Genomic DNA, 12,707 nt, shown 5'->3' on the forward strand with positions numbered 1-12,707 from the left:
TCGGTGCACCGTATTTTAAAATGTATCTGTGTAAGAATGCATCTGCGACGGTTTTGGCTGACGCGCGTTTAAGTGGAACAATTTCTGTCCATTTTGAAAAATTATCTACTATTACTAAAAGAAAACGATTTTTATTTAACTCGCTCTGCGGGAAGGGACCAAGAAGATCTATGCCTAAAATTTTATTCGGAAATGTAGCGCGAATGCTATTTAAGTACCCGGCCGGGCTGTAATTAATATCATTTATTAACTGACATTGATTGCAGGACCTGACATACGCCGTTACTATTTTGTATAATTGCGGGAAATATACCGCCTCGTGTACCCTTTTTAAAGTCTTTCCGACCCCTAAATGACCCGCTGTTTTCGCGTCGTGTAATTCCTTCAAAATGCTTAATCGAAGCGAGGCTGGGATGACTGGTTTGTACTCAAGATTTTCGTTTGTTGTTTTCGTATAAAATAATAAATTATCTATTATTTCATAGTTTTCTGCTCTATTTCTTATCGCATCGATATCTGTGTGCTCAAAGCTTTCGGGGTCTTTCAAATATGCATAGATATTTCCAAATTCAGGATCAGCTTTCAGTTCAGTGATAATCGTATCTCTAAAATCTAAAATTTTTGAAGTCAACACAGCGCATTTAAGTTCATTTCCTTCATCGTCCAGTTTTATACGAGAAAGTGCGTCAGCTACATTGTTTTCCTTACCCGGTTTATATTTTATTCTGATATTATCTTCTTGGAGTTTTAAAGCCCATCTTATTAACCTGGGCGTTAGGTTTTTCCCCGAGTAAAGTCTACCAACAGCCGCATGATCCGATAAGATTGTTACTGGCGCTTTGCCGAAATAAACTCGAAATTTGTGTACAGCCATTAATACGGCTAATGTTTCTCTTTCTGTAGCTGTATAATTCCTTTGTGTCTGATTCAATGTTTTACTAAAAATGCCAGAGGATGGCTATTTTGCATAAGAACCGCACCCACCGCATAGTCTGACGCATCTGCTGCAATTTCCAGGTTTTCGTCCCCCTCCGGGAATTTTAAAACAGGGACATTGATGAGCGCTTCTTTTAATCTTTCAAAAGCTGTGTTTGATTCCGCTGTCCACATAAATTTACCTCGCTTTCTTTTGATTACTAAGAGTGGTTCAACAATATTAGCGAAATCTTTTATGAAAGACCGATAGTAAGAACATAACCCAAGGAAAGAAGGAAGTTTCTTGGCGGTGTTGGGCGGTGGGAAATTCGTGATGGCTTTTATTTTTGAATCTTGCGTTTCTATACCCTTTTGCGAAATTTTATAACCGAAATATTTAAGTTCTTTAATTGCGAACTTGCATTTTGAGGCGTTAATTGTAAGACCGGCCTCTTTTAATAATTTAAAAACTTGTTCTAGATCATTAATGTGTTGTTCCAACGTACAACTCGTTATAATTATATCATCTAGATAAATTAAAGTTGATTTTCCTAGGACAGGCTTTAGAACAATGTCCATAGCTCTCTGGAATGTTGATGGGGCCCCACACAACCCAAAGGGCATGCGTAAAAATGCATAAGTGCCCGATTTTGTTATAAACGCGGTTTTATGTTCGTCTTCGGGTCTCATAGCTATTTGATAGTAGCCAGACGTTAAGTCCAAAGTAGACATGTATCTTGTCGATTTGATCTGTCTAATGATTTCCTCTATAACCGGCAAAGGGTAAATTGGAAATTTAGTAATACTATTTAGTTTTCTGTAATCGATAGCAAACCTCCAAGCCCTTTTATCCGAAGGAGGAAACTCGTTCTTTTTCCTACATAGTATGACTGGACTCGCGTACTCACTATTTATGGGCGTTATTACTTAATTCTTTAACATCTCCTGAATATGTTCTTCGATGATTACGTCTTTTTGTTTGTCGTATCGATAAGGTTTAGTCCTACAAGGTTTTTCGGCAGTTACTTGCATCTTATGCGTAACTATCTGACAATTTCCCGGTTTTTCTGAAAACAAATTAGAAAAATTACTCACCACTTGCTGTATTGCTTACCTTCCATGGTCATTTAGATGGCTAAGGTCCACTTGCGGTGTCTCCACAGGTTCCACCACCCTCTGATCCATCTCCAGTACCACGGAACTGTCTTGAAAATTGAATTTGGCCCTCGCGGCCCTTAAAAACTCCATACCTAAAATAAGAGAATTTTGCAGATTTTTCACTACAAAAATTAATACTTTGAGGCTTTCCTCTTTTATCTGTATGTTTAATGATACTTTCCCGATGCAGTGACATGTTTTTCCTTGCGCCGCTATAATTTCCGTATTTTTGGTTTTAAATAATCGTACCCTATAAAAATTCTTTTTGAAGAAATTTTCGCTCATAAAATTCCCTTCTGCTCCTGTATCGATGAGGGCTTCTACTGGTACATCGCCAACCAGGACTTGTATAATTGGTAGATGTGAGTTTTTTACGATGACCGTATTTAAATGTCTTTTTGAGGGTTTTTTAAAACTTCCGGGGTCTGGACCCTCCCTTTCACAGGCCCCTCTACTCGTTTAAAGCTTTCCTTTCAAGTTGTGCCTTCTGGGTACGCGGATGTTTATCTTCGAATTTTCTTTTTGGGCCTTGACCTTCGAGTTTCGATGAGTTAGCTTGATAGCTCTTTCCCCCATAAGAGCGATTTCCATTTCTGGTTTCCTCATTTGAAGATTTCCTTCGGGTACTTTGAGAATACTTTGCCCCTCTAGCTTTTTTCGCTATTCTGCGATTTTGAAACTTCACCGCCAATTCGAAGAGCTCCTGCAATGTGCTTGGGTTTCTAATTTCGAAGTAGTCTTGAACAGCGGGTAACAATCTTGGTAAGATTATTTCAATAATCTCCGCATCGGGTTTCTTCCCATACAGCATATCCGTCAGCTTAATTTTTCGTAGAATAAAGTCCGTCAATTCTTCTATATCCCGTTGATAGAAACTATATAGTTCGGCTTCCAGCCTTGCACGGTCTTTCACTATGGGGAAGGCCTTTACTAACGACTTTTTGAAATTTTCGAATGTATATGTCTGGCTTCCAAATTCCCCTAATAAAAATTTGCCTATATTTTTCCACCATAGCGCGGCCTGTCCTCTTAGTGCGGATGTGGCGATGGCAACTTTTTGTCTTTCAGGAACAGGGTAGAGCTGAAAGTGGTTTTCTAGACCTTCTAGAAATACCGCCACCGAATTTTTTCCGTCGAAATGGACGTTTGGCTTGATTGACGCTCTCAACGTCTGGACCAGACATCCAAATCCTTCCAATTGGCTTGTCATTTCTTGGTGTTGTCCAGCGGCTTCCATCCAATTTTCGGCCATTTCAGTTCGATAGGAGTTCGGGCGTCAATGTAGCGTTGCGCGCCTCCAACTTGCACGCAACCAAGAGGTGACTGTGAAAACTGGATAAAAGACAGAGTCTTGTTAAGGATTTAAGTCCCTTTTTATTCAACGTAATAAATTACAAGTGCGTGCTCTTGACGCTCACAAACTGCGCCAACTCGGCAGTCAAATAAAAATAATAACCTAAAAAGAAACTAAAGACAAGACTGTAACTACGAGGCTCTCTAAAAGTAACTAATCTCACCGCGTTTTACAATACCCCTGCGAATTCAGCAAACTTGAAGATCACGTTGAACGATTAACAATACTTCCAGGCAAGCACACAGGCCGAAATGCGGGGTTCTTCAATTTCTGGCTAACTACCTCCGCGCTCGCGAAGTAAGAACAGCACACCTTGAACTCGTTTCCTTTCTATTTAACTCAGAATACTTCCGCTGATAATTTGAATCCTTGCGCGTTCTACTAAAATTTACATACTCTGGCATTGGCAGTTCCAGGGGAAAAGTAAGGCTTGACAGGAAAGGTAGTTTAAACTTAAAATAAATGTTAGTTAAAATAAATATAAACCTACAATATTATAAAATAGTTTTTGCTTTGAAAATTTGAAATATATATTTCCGTGAAAATGTTATGTAGAGAAATTACCGGATAGCGTTATAAAAATTAGGTGAATGATTTTATGATTTATGGAAATTTAAAATTTATTTTGATTCTGAATTATTTAATTTAAGGTTTTAATTTTGGGGAAAAACAGATGCTTCTGAAATATTATTTAGTTTAAAAGAGTATTATTTATTTTCCTCTATTTGTAAATCTTGTACAAACTTTATTCATTGTGAAAGAAGCAGGGAAACGGAGGCAATTTTCGCCAAGTCATGATTTCGCGCGCTTTAGAATGTTCGAGAAAGAATTTTGATTGTTAGTTGACCTTAAGAGAGGAAAGTACGTGACGGAAAGGTCAAAGGTTGCTACTTGTCTTTCAATGTAAGTCATTCAGGTTTTTGGCGATTGAGGGTCCGGTTGTTGGCTAAGTGAAGAAGGGCGCGCATGCGCGATCACCCTTATTTGCGCATTCTGGAGTTGAAAACGAAGATTTTGCCATAATTAAGGGGGCGATAAGTGAAGCCATAGTGGGAGCCCGTTTGATGAAGGAGAAGAAGGAAATTTGAGTTGGACACACTTACTTTTGGCTGACTCTCGGACTGACTCGCTGACTTTTGGGCTTGCTGGACAAAATGTAAGTGACTCCGAGAGGTGTTTTTCGGCGGGGAGCGGCAAAAATGCTCCCCGGCCGCGTTTTGGTTAAGAGGGAGACTCTCTTACACTCTTTCTCTGGACTCACTTACTCTTGGACTCGCTGACTTTCGGGTTTGCTGAACTTGTGGACGTTCCTCTTGAAAACTGGCTTGAAGAAAATTGGAGTTGGATTCTCTCCCTTACTGACTGGTGGGTGGAACTTACTTGGGACGTTACCCGTTAAGCTTGCTCTTGGGATGAGTAAGAACAGGCGAGCAGTAATTTTCTAGCAACAACGTTTCTGACGGGCGAAATTTGAACGAGTTACCTGCGTGTTGACATAGGACTTTCAGGACTAAGCGGATAGCCGTCCTGGGCAGCAGTGCTCCTGTTTCTGTTCTACAGTAGTGAAGTGGAGTCTACATTTTTAGAACCAGTGTCAAGATGAGCCCGGCCGACATCAACGCGGGATAAGATAAGAGTCCTCCGCTTCAAGATGTCCCTTCAAGATAAGTTTTATTTTTTTTTGGTGTGTTGGAACTTTAGGCAAGTTTTATCAAAAACGTCCTTAGCAGTAAAAACAACGTCGAATCTAAAATTTAACTCTCAGGCCATAAATTGTTTCCCTTCCCTTTCTTTTAAATCACCAGACAAACCTTAAGTTTTTTTTATGAATTTAAATGAACAGACTCTCAGATGAGGTTAAGATTTTTCTTATTGTGTTGTAATTGAATAAACTGATATTTAATCTGGACCCTCTTACAGTATGTTTTCTTTAAATATTTAATATGAACTTTTCCTTTATATCTTGTATATGTTTTATGTTTTCGATCCTCTCACGGCGCGGTCCCGGAATGCATTTTTTTTCACAACGCAAAAATGCTGTACACGTTTCACTATACGATCACTCCCTTTAACGGCAAGTAGTTTCATATTTAACATTTTTATATGAATTTAAGATATAACATTGGTGCCGTGAAGTAAGATTCATAACATTATTTCCCGGCGTGAACTTAAGCTATTTAACAAAAATGATTTCGCCATACCAAATATAACAAAATTATAAATTTAAGAACATTATTTACTAGTGAATCATATAAGAATATCCTGAATGACATTAAAGTAAAAATAAAAGTCTTGAATTATACTTATTTAATTATTAGCTGACCCTTCAACGAGTAGTATAAAAATTAATTTTTGGTATTGGAAAATCTAAAAATGCCTGAAATTTGAAATTAAATATCTCGTTCAGTTTTTGGTTTTAAACATATGTGCATCTTTTGTGATTAAGAAGATTATAAAATCTTTATGAAATATATTAAAGGACAAATTAAGCTGACCATAATTTCAGTTTTGCATTTTTTACAAATTTAAAAACAATTAAATGCCATAACATGATCGTTATGCCACCCAACAGGTATAGCGGTTAGCATCGCAGACTGCCACGCCGAAGGGCGCCCCTTAGGAACCTTAAAGTTTTGAATCCCGGAGAGGGCATGGATGTTTGTAAATGTATAGTGCCTGTGGGGTATGGGGGCACTCTAAAAATGCGGCTAGCCGAAAGCCCTCCCGAGAGGTTCTGGTAGGCGAAGAGGGATGGGTGACCCTCGGACCCGTCTCCCACGGAATGATCATTTAATTGGGGACGGAACTGAGTTAAATCGTTCTGTCACCTGTAAGGTGCTCAACGCTATCGCCAACGACTGGCGTAAACTTGCGCCCCTTGCCGCGAGGAATTTAGTGGCATTGGGCTTATAAGTGAGCATTAGTAACAATAACAATATAGTTCAGACAAGTGAGCATTAGTAACAATAACAACAACAACAACAGGATTGTTATTATCAATTAACAATCACTTTTGCACTCCGAAATTCTGCACTCAGAAATCCGTGTCTCCAATCAACAGTTATGAAATAAACGCCGCGCAGGGACTTTTGTCTATATGTTGTATTTTTAAGCCCTCCATGTAGAAAGTGTCATATTTCACCACAGTGGTGCCATCTATACTAGGCTAAACTTATGCTTAACGTATATATCATAATTTAGTTTTAGTTACTTAATTACGATTATTTCATATACTGTGCCACCCATACGGTATAGTGTTTAGAGAAGCCTAACTGCTGAAGGCCCAGGGTCGAATCGCGGAGAAGGTAAGGGTGTAAAATCGTCTGTTTCTTCATAGGAGGTAACGATGACCGCCTATTAGGTGCCTTCAAAATAAAATGACCGCCTCTTCTGGTCTTAGTAGTGGCCAAAGCCGTTATAGGTAAGTGCCTGCCATTGGAAAAAAAAGCATTTCATGTACTGTTTGCTCAACTGAGGGAACTAAATCATGATTACCAGTCGAGTATTTCACTCAAAGTATCATTTCGTTTACAAGCAACGTATTTTACATTTTACAAAACCTTTTAGATTTGTTACCGCATGTAAAAGTATTTTTCCTGCTACATTTCCAACAAAGCGGAAAAGTCAGGTTCCAGAGGACGCTTGAGCAGTTTCGGCTTCTTTAGTACAGGTGACAGGTAACGGAAGGTGGGGCACCACTTTGCCGTCATCTTTGATAATCTAATATCTTGGAATCCAGAACTCAACCCTATAAAGCACATCTGGGACGCTCTGGGGAGGGCAATTGCTACTCCAACCCCTCTCCGAGAACCATACAGGAATTGAAAACAGCGTTATTGAATGAGTGGGACCAATTGCCACAAGCACTGATAAACTGCCTTATTTCCAGTATGACATGACGCTACGACGCCTGTATGGCTGTAAGAGAGGACCTATTAAGCCCTTTCTTTTGTGTCTTCTGCAACCACTGTTTCAGACCTTCAGACTCCCATGAGTGTTACGCACGAACATGTGTGTCTATTATAACTGATGAATGTTTATTTTGTTTGTATTATAGCAAACTACGTATGTTCACACCAAATTTTATTAAAATCTATCCGGTAGTTCTGGAGATCGTACATCAAAGTTGCAAATTTTCTTAATTTATTTCACCAGTTTATAACTGCTCATTTCAAGACCTTAATTTTAATAAAAAAAACCTTGTTTTATATACCATCACTTATAAATTAAATTGTCTTGATTATTATTACCTTTGTTGCTTAACTCCTCTAAATATATCTTCCATTCAAAAAGCAGATTTAACATACTCATGAAACGTTCTTAAATGACTTTCATACCAGTTTATTGTTTTTTCTGCATTCTGATGTGAAAATTCTGTAACTTGGCAGCTTTCTTGTTTAATATTATCACATTACTTATCAGAATTCTAATGTTTTATTACAGTTTCTTTTGACAACAGTCATTAAAGAGTACAACTAAATCGCAGCTACAGACATACATAGCTTTGAGATTCAACCTCTTCAGTATTTAATCTCACAGCAGAAATTGCTTTCTGACAATAAAATCGAAGTTATACATTGTCACTAACGTGTAATTAACAAATGTTCATCTGATTACCATTACGTTACATAAAGAAAATTTATTCCATGCATAATTATCATTTTCATTCATATTTCATGACACTTAACTTTTAAAATCTGTAGACGTGGTGTGTGCCAGGATCTGTGAAAGTAACCTTCTCCCCTATCCCCCACAAAAACAGGTTTTGCTTTAAATTTTTTCATCACGAGCATCTAAACCATTAAGATTTTTTATATTTTAATTTATGGTAATTTTTCATTTATGATTCTTTAAAAGTATTATCAAACATGACATATTGTAATATTTATGTACCTATACAATAAAGAAAATTTTCCAAAGCTATGCAAATTGTTCAATAAATTCCAAAACAAATTCCATATTTCTTAAGATTAATCATATCGCTTGGTAACGTTATGTAGAAACGTAAACATTTCATATAAAACCTGTTGGGAAAAAAACCATAAGCTTAAATTAAGATACACAAAGCCTTAATGGAGGACATATTTAAATCAAAAGACAAATTTTGTGCAACTGCTACATAAGAAAATTAATCACTTAAGAAATATTTTATTTAATATATTATTTAAAACAGAAAAATTATCTTGTAGCCCCTTCGTGCGGCGTCATTTTCAGTCTCTGTCGCCTGCCGTCTTATCGCTCAGTTCCCGGTCGTCTTGCATTTCTGAAAGTTGTAATTCCGTTCATTTCGCAAAATGACAACAAATTGATTCACTGGTACAAGGTAGATTACAGTTTTGATCATTTTGCGATAAATCTCCCTAAATGATACATATGCAATTCGCAATCAGTGTATTTATTATGATTCATTTAAAGTGCACACTATCTGCATCGCTCTAACATAAGTATAATATGAGATATCTTGGCAGAGTAAAATTAATTTTAGAATTTCTTGCATTTTATTCTTGTATCTTGTAGGCACCAAATGTTTCAAAGATTAAATTTTGATCATTTTTATTTATTGTTATTATGTATTTATTATCTAAAATATATGTCAATCTTTTGTTACCTCTTCATTAATTATCTTATATTTTTGCTCCAAGAATCGGACGCGACTTTCCAAATTTCCAAAAATTGTCAAATTTTATTACTACTTCCTTTGTACGAAATAAAAATGAACTATTGTAATCGAAAAGTATTTCAGGTATCATATTTCAAAGAAAATAACCATTTCTACCTCTACCGAATGCAATTTTACAACGTTTTTGCGCGTTATCTGGACGTAAGGACAGAATAAAGGGCAGTTATTCCCAAAAAAAATCCTAAAACTGATTTAAAACGGATTCCGAAAAGATTTTTTCGTGGCATCTGGGCTTAACGTATCTCACATAACTCAAAAACGCGTAGCCTCAGAACGCAGAAATTTTGTATATAAGACTGCTTTAACATGTTGATGCGCACCTCCCATTTTGGTTGCAATCTGGCCGCACCAAAAAGTCTCGCCACTCTGCTACTCGGCTAAGTGAGCTCAGTTTCTTTATTCTTATATGTTTATAAATTGTGCATTTCTTGCTTTAAAAATGACTGAATTACATTGTTCTTCTCTTCCGGTTAAGATTTTTATACCTTTAGTAAATATGATTGCAAGATTTGTAGAATTACCCACAATTTAAAAGTTGTTTAAGTGCGTCTAAGCCTAATTATTAGCATAGCCATATTTGGAGGACCATAGCAGCCATATTTGTTTAAATTTGAAACTTAGCAGAATAGTGGATTTGTTGCCAATATAGAGAAACTAAGCTGAGCGATAACTACGATAACAACTTTTAATATTGTGAATTAAATCATGCTTAACCCATTCTGGAATTTATTCCAGGAAATGAGTGTCTAAGATTTACTTCGTAATTTGTAATATACGTAGATATTTTGAGTTTTTATATATTTTTGCCTTGTCGCGAAGTGAGAACTGAATTAGTTGAATGCGAAGTATTGAATTGTTTGTGAAAATCTGTTTCTTTTTTTTTTATTATTTTTTTATGTATCGTTTTAGATTTATTATAGTATTTCAATAGAACTGTGGCAACGATTAGATAATTTTTCAGATGATAAAATTTTTGTGCATTCTAATTTGTAAAATGACTGAGCTGTGAACCTGTTAATTGAAACTAGCGCCAGAGTGTCAAAAATTTGCGTATAATTTAATATTCCGTACAACGAAGTCATGTGTTGTGCACATCAGATTTTTTTTAACAATTTTGTTACTTTTATCAATTGAGTATTAGCTACCAATGTCTTACTTTACTAATACATTACTAATACTTACTTTACTAATACTTACATACTAATAGATTACTTTATTCTGGACAAGTATATTAGTATATATCTTTTTCCAAACAAATTGGAAGTTCAAGGTTGGAAGACTTTCCTTGTGAGTAGAAAGTCATGTCTTCACCATGCTTGCAATTTTATATTTTTTGTTATGAAAAAAACACACTACAGATGTTTTTTATTAAAAGGGTATCTTGGTGAAAACTCTTCTGTGATGAACAAGATCATATCTGTGGTCAAGTATAAGGAATTCGAGTTATGTACGTAGGCTTTTTTTTCTAAAGCTAGCCATGAAATATTTATTTAACCATGGCTTGGTTGGATAAATATCCAATCCGTGGTTGGATATTTATCCAGCCTCTCAGGTTCTCAGGATTCTCAGGATTCAACCAAGGTTCTCAGAAGCTCCAGATCTCCTGAGAACAGAAACGTGGGATAATTATTAGTATTTTCCGCTTTCTGATAATTGAATCAAGGATAACTGAAATTGTCAATACTATAATTATCACATTCAATTATTATTATTAGTCCAAAAACTGTTATTAAACTCTAAATGGGATTTTGCATTGGTTCACTATAAACGGCGGATCATTTTTTCCTATTGTTATAACCAAATATTGTCACCCTAGTAATAGTATAATAAATAATCTGCATATATCCATTCATGTTACTCGCATTGTTAAAAAACGACAGAACTTAGAGCCAACAAATTTTGAATAATGTAGTCATCCAACCGAGCATGTGCACTTGTAGGCCCGAATTTTGATTTTCGATTCTTTCTATTATTTATTTCACATCCTGTAAAACGTAAATGAATTTTTGATGAACACACTCAAGAACACTGTTAGTGTTAATCAAAACACCGTTGGAGAATCGGGGGGGGGGAGGCTGCCAGTTACAATGTAATAATTCGAAGAAAAATTTGCTTTTTTAAAACGATTTGAAAATCTATAAAACTTTTTAAAAGAGTTCCATTTCAGCTATGTACAGCAATAAAAAGTAAAACATTAAAAAAATCTTCGATAAATAGAAAAAAAGTATTCATATAAATTATTAACTAAACATATCATGAATTAAAGGCATTCTTTATTTGAATCGATTAGAATAAAAAGTAAAAACAAAATACTAACAACTGCCTTTAATGAATTTAAATCAATAAAGCCAATATTGATTTAATATATTTAATTCTATATCTATGATTTTTAATCAACAATCAACTATGATTGTTTTTAATCAACAATCATAGATATAGAAATATTAATAGATGAATCCCATTCTCCAAACAAATATTTTTGATTCAAAAATTATTTGGGGCATCGTTTAACAGAGTGGCGAAAATATGCGTTTAATCTGCAGTTAGGAATCATTAATTTGAATTAGTCGAAAACAAGATGCAGCGAAGTGCAAAATTATCTGATTCCCAAAAAGGTGTAATCTTCGGATATCACAGAAATGACCCATCTTTGAGGGGCATATCTAGGCAGCTAAATTACCAAGTGGATTCTGTGATTCTGGAGCGACGACTTAAGATGTTATAATCTGTACTTTGGATGGCAGGGTCTGTATAGACTGGAGGAAGCATCCTGTCATAATTTGTTGTGCTGGCAGTAAAATTCGGAGGAGGTGGAATTACGGTTTGGGGAGGGGGTGTTTCTTTGGGTATGAAATGGGACCTGTGGTCCAAATTCATCGTAAGGCCAAAGCCGACGACTTCGGCAATATTTTGGGTGAAAGCCAGCTTCATAAGTTGAGGAAGTTTTTCGAACCCATGTTACTTTCAGGGCGAGAAGGCCAGCTGCCATGTTGTGAGCACCACCACGGTTTAGTATGGTGACAATGGGGTTAACCGAATGGACTTGGGCTGTTCAGAGCTCACACCTGAACCCTAAAGAGAACTTCTGAGACAAGTTAGATCGCCGAACTAAGGCGTATAGAAACTCTCCAACACTGGTGAAGGAATTTATATGTCTCCTCGAAGTCGAGGGTAAGAACATAACAGTACCCCATCATCCAAGGACTTGCGGAAAGCATCCTAGGAGGGTTGAGGCTATAAATAACGTTCAACGGGGCTTTATGACTTATTGAATATGAACAAATTTCGTCTCTCTTTTCTATCGCAAGTAATCACATACAACACGCATATACATATGCAAGTGTGCATGTGTATAAATTTTCTTTTATCATTACCTATGATAACGCGTTAAAAAATAAATTACATTTTTAGGCATCAGAATATTCTTAGCTGTATTGTGGCGAATTTATCTAAGTGTGTGGGGGGAAAGGGGGTAAATATGGTTATTTTTTGAGACACTAAAAGAATTTAAGGAGCAGTAGATATAATAGCATAGAAAAAATTGCATGCATTGTGCATTACACACATGGGTATAAAGTAATTAAATATTACTGATTTGTT

The sequence above is a fragment of the Stegodyphus dumicola genome, chromosome 3, assembly GCF_044657685.1.
Source record: "Stegodyphus dumicola isolate Sdum_Otavi_A_Nest chromosome 3, ASM4465768v1".
Lineage (NCBI taxonomy): Eukaryota > Metazoa > Arthropoda > Arachnida > Araneae > Eresidae > Stegodyphus > Stegodyphus dumicola.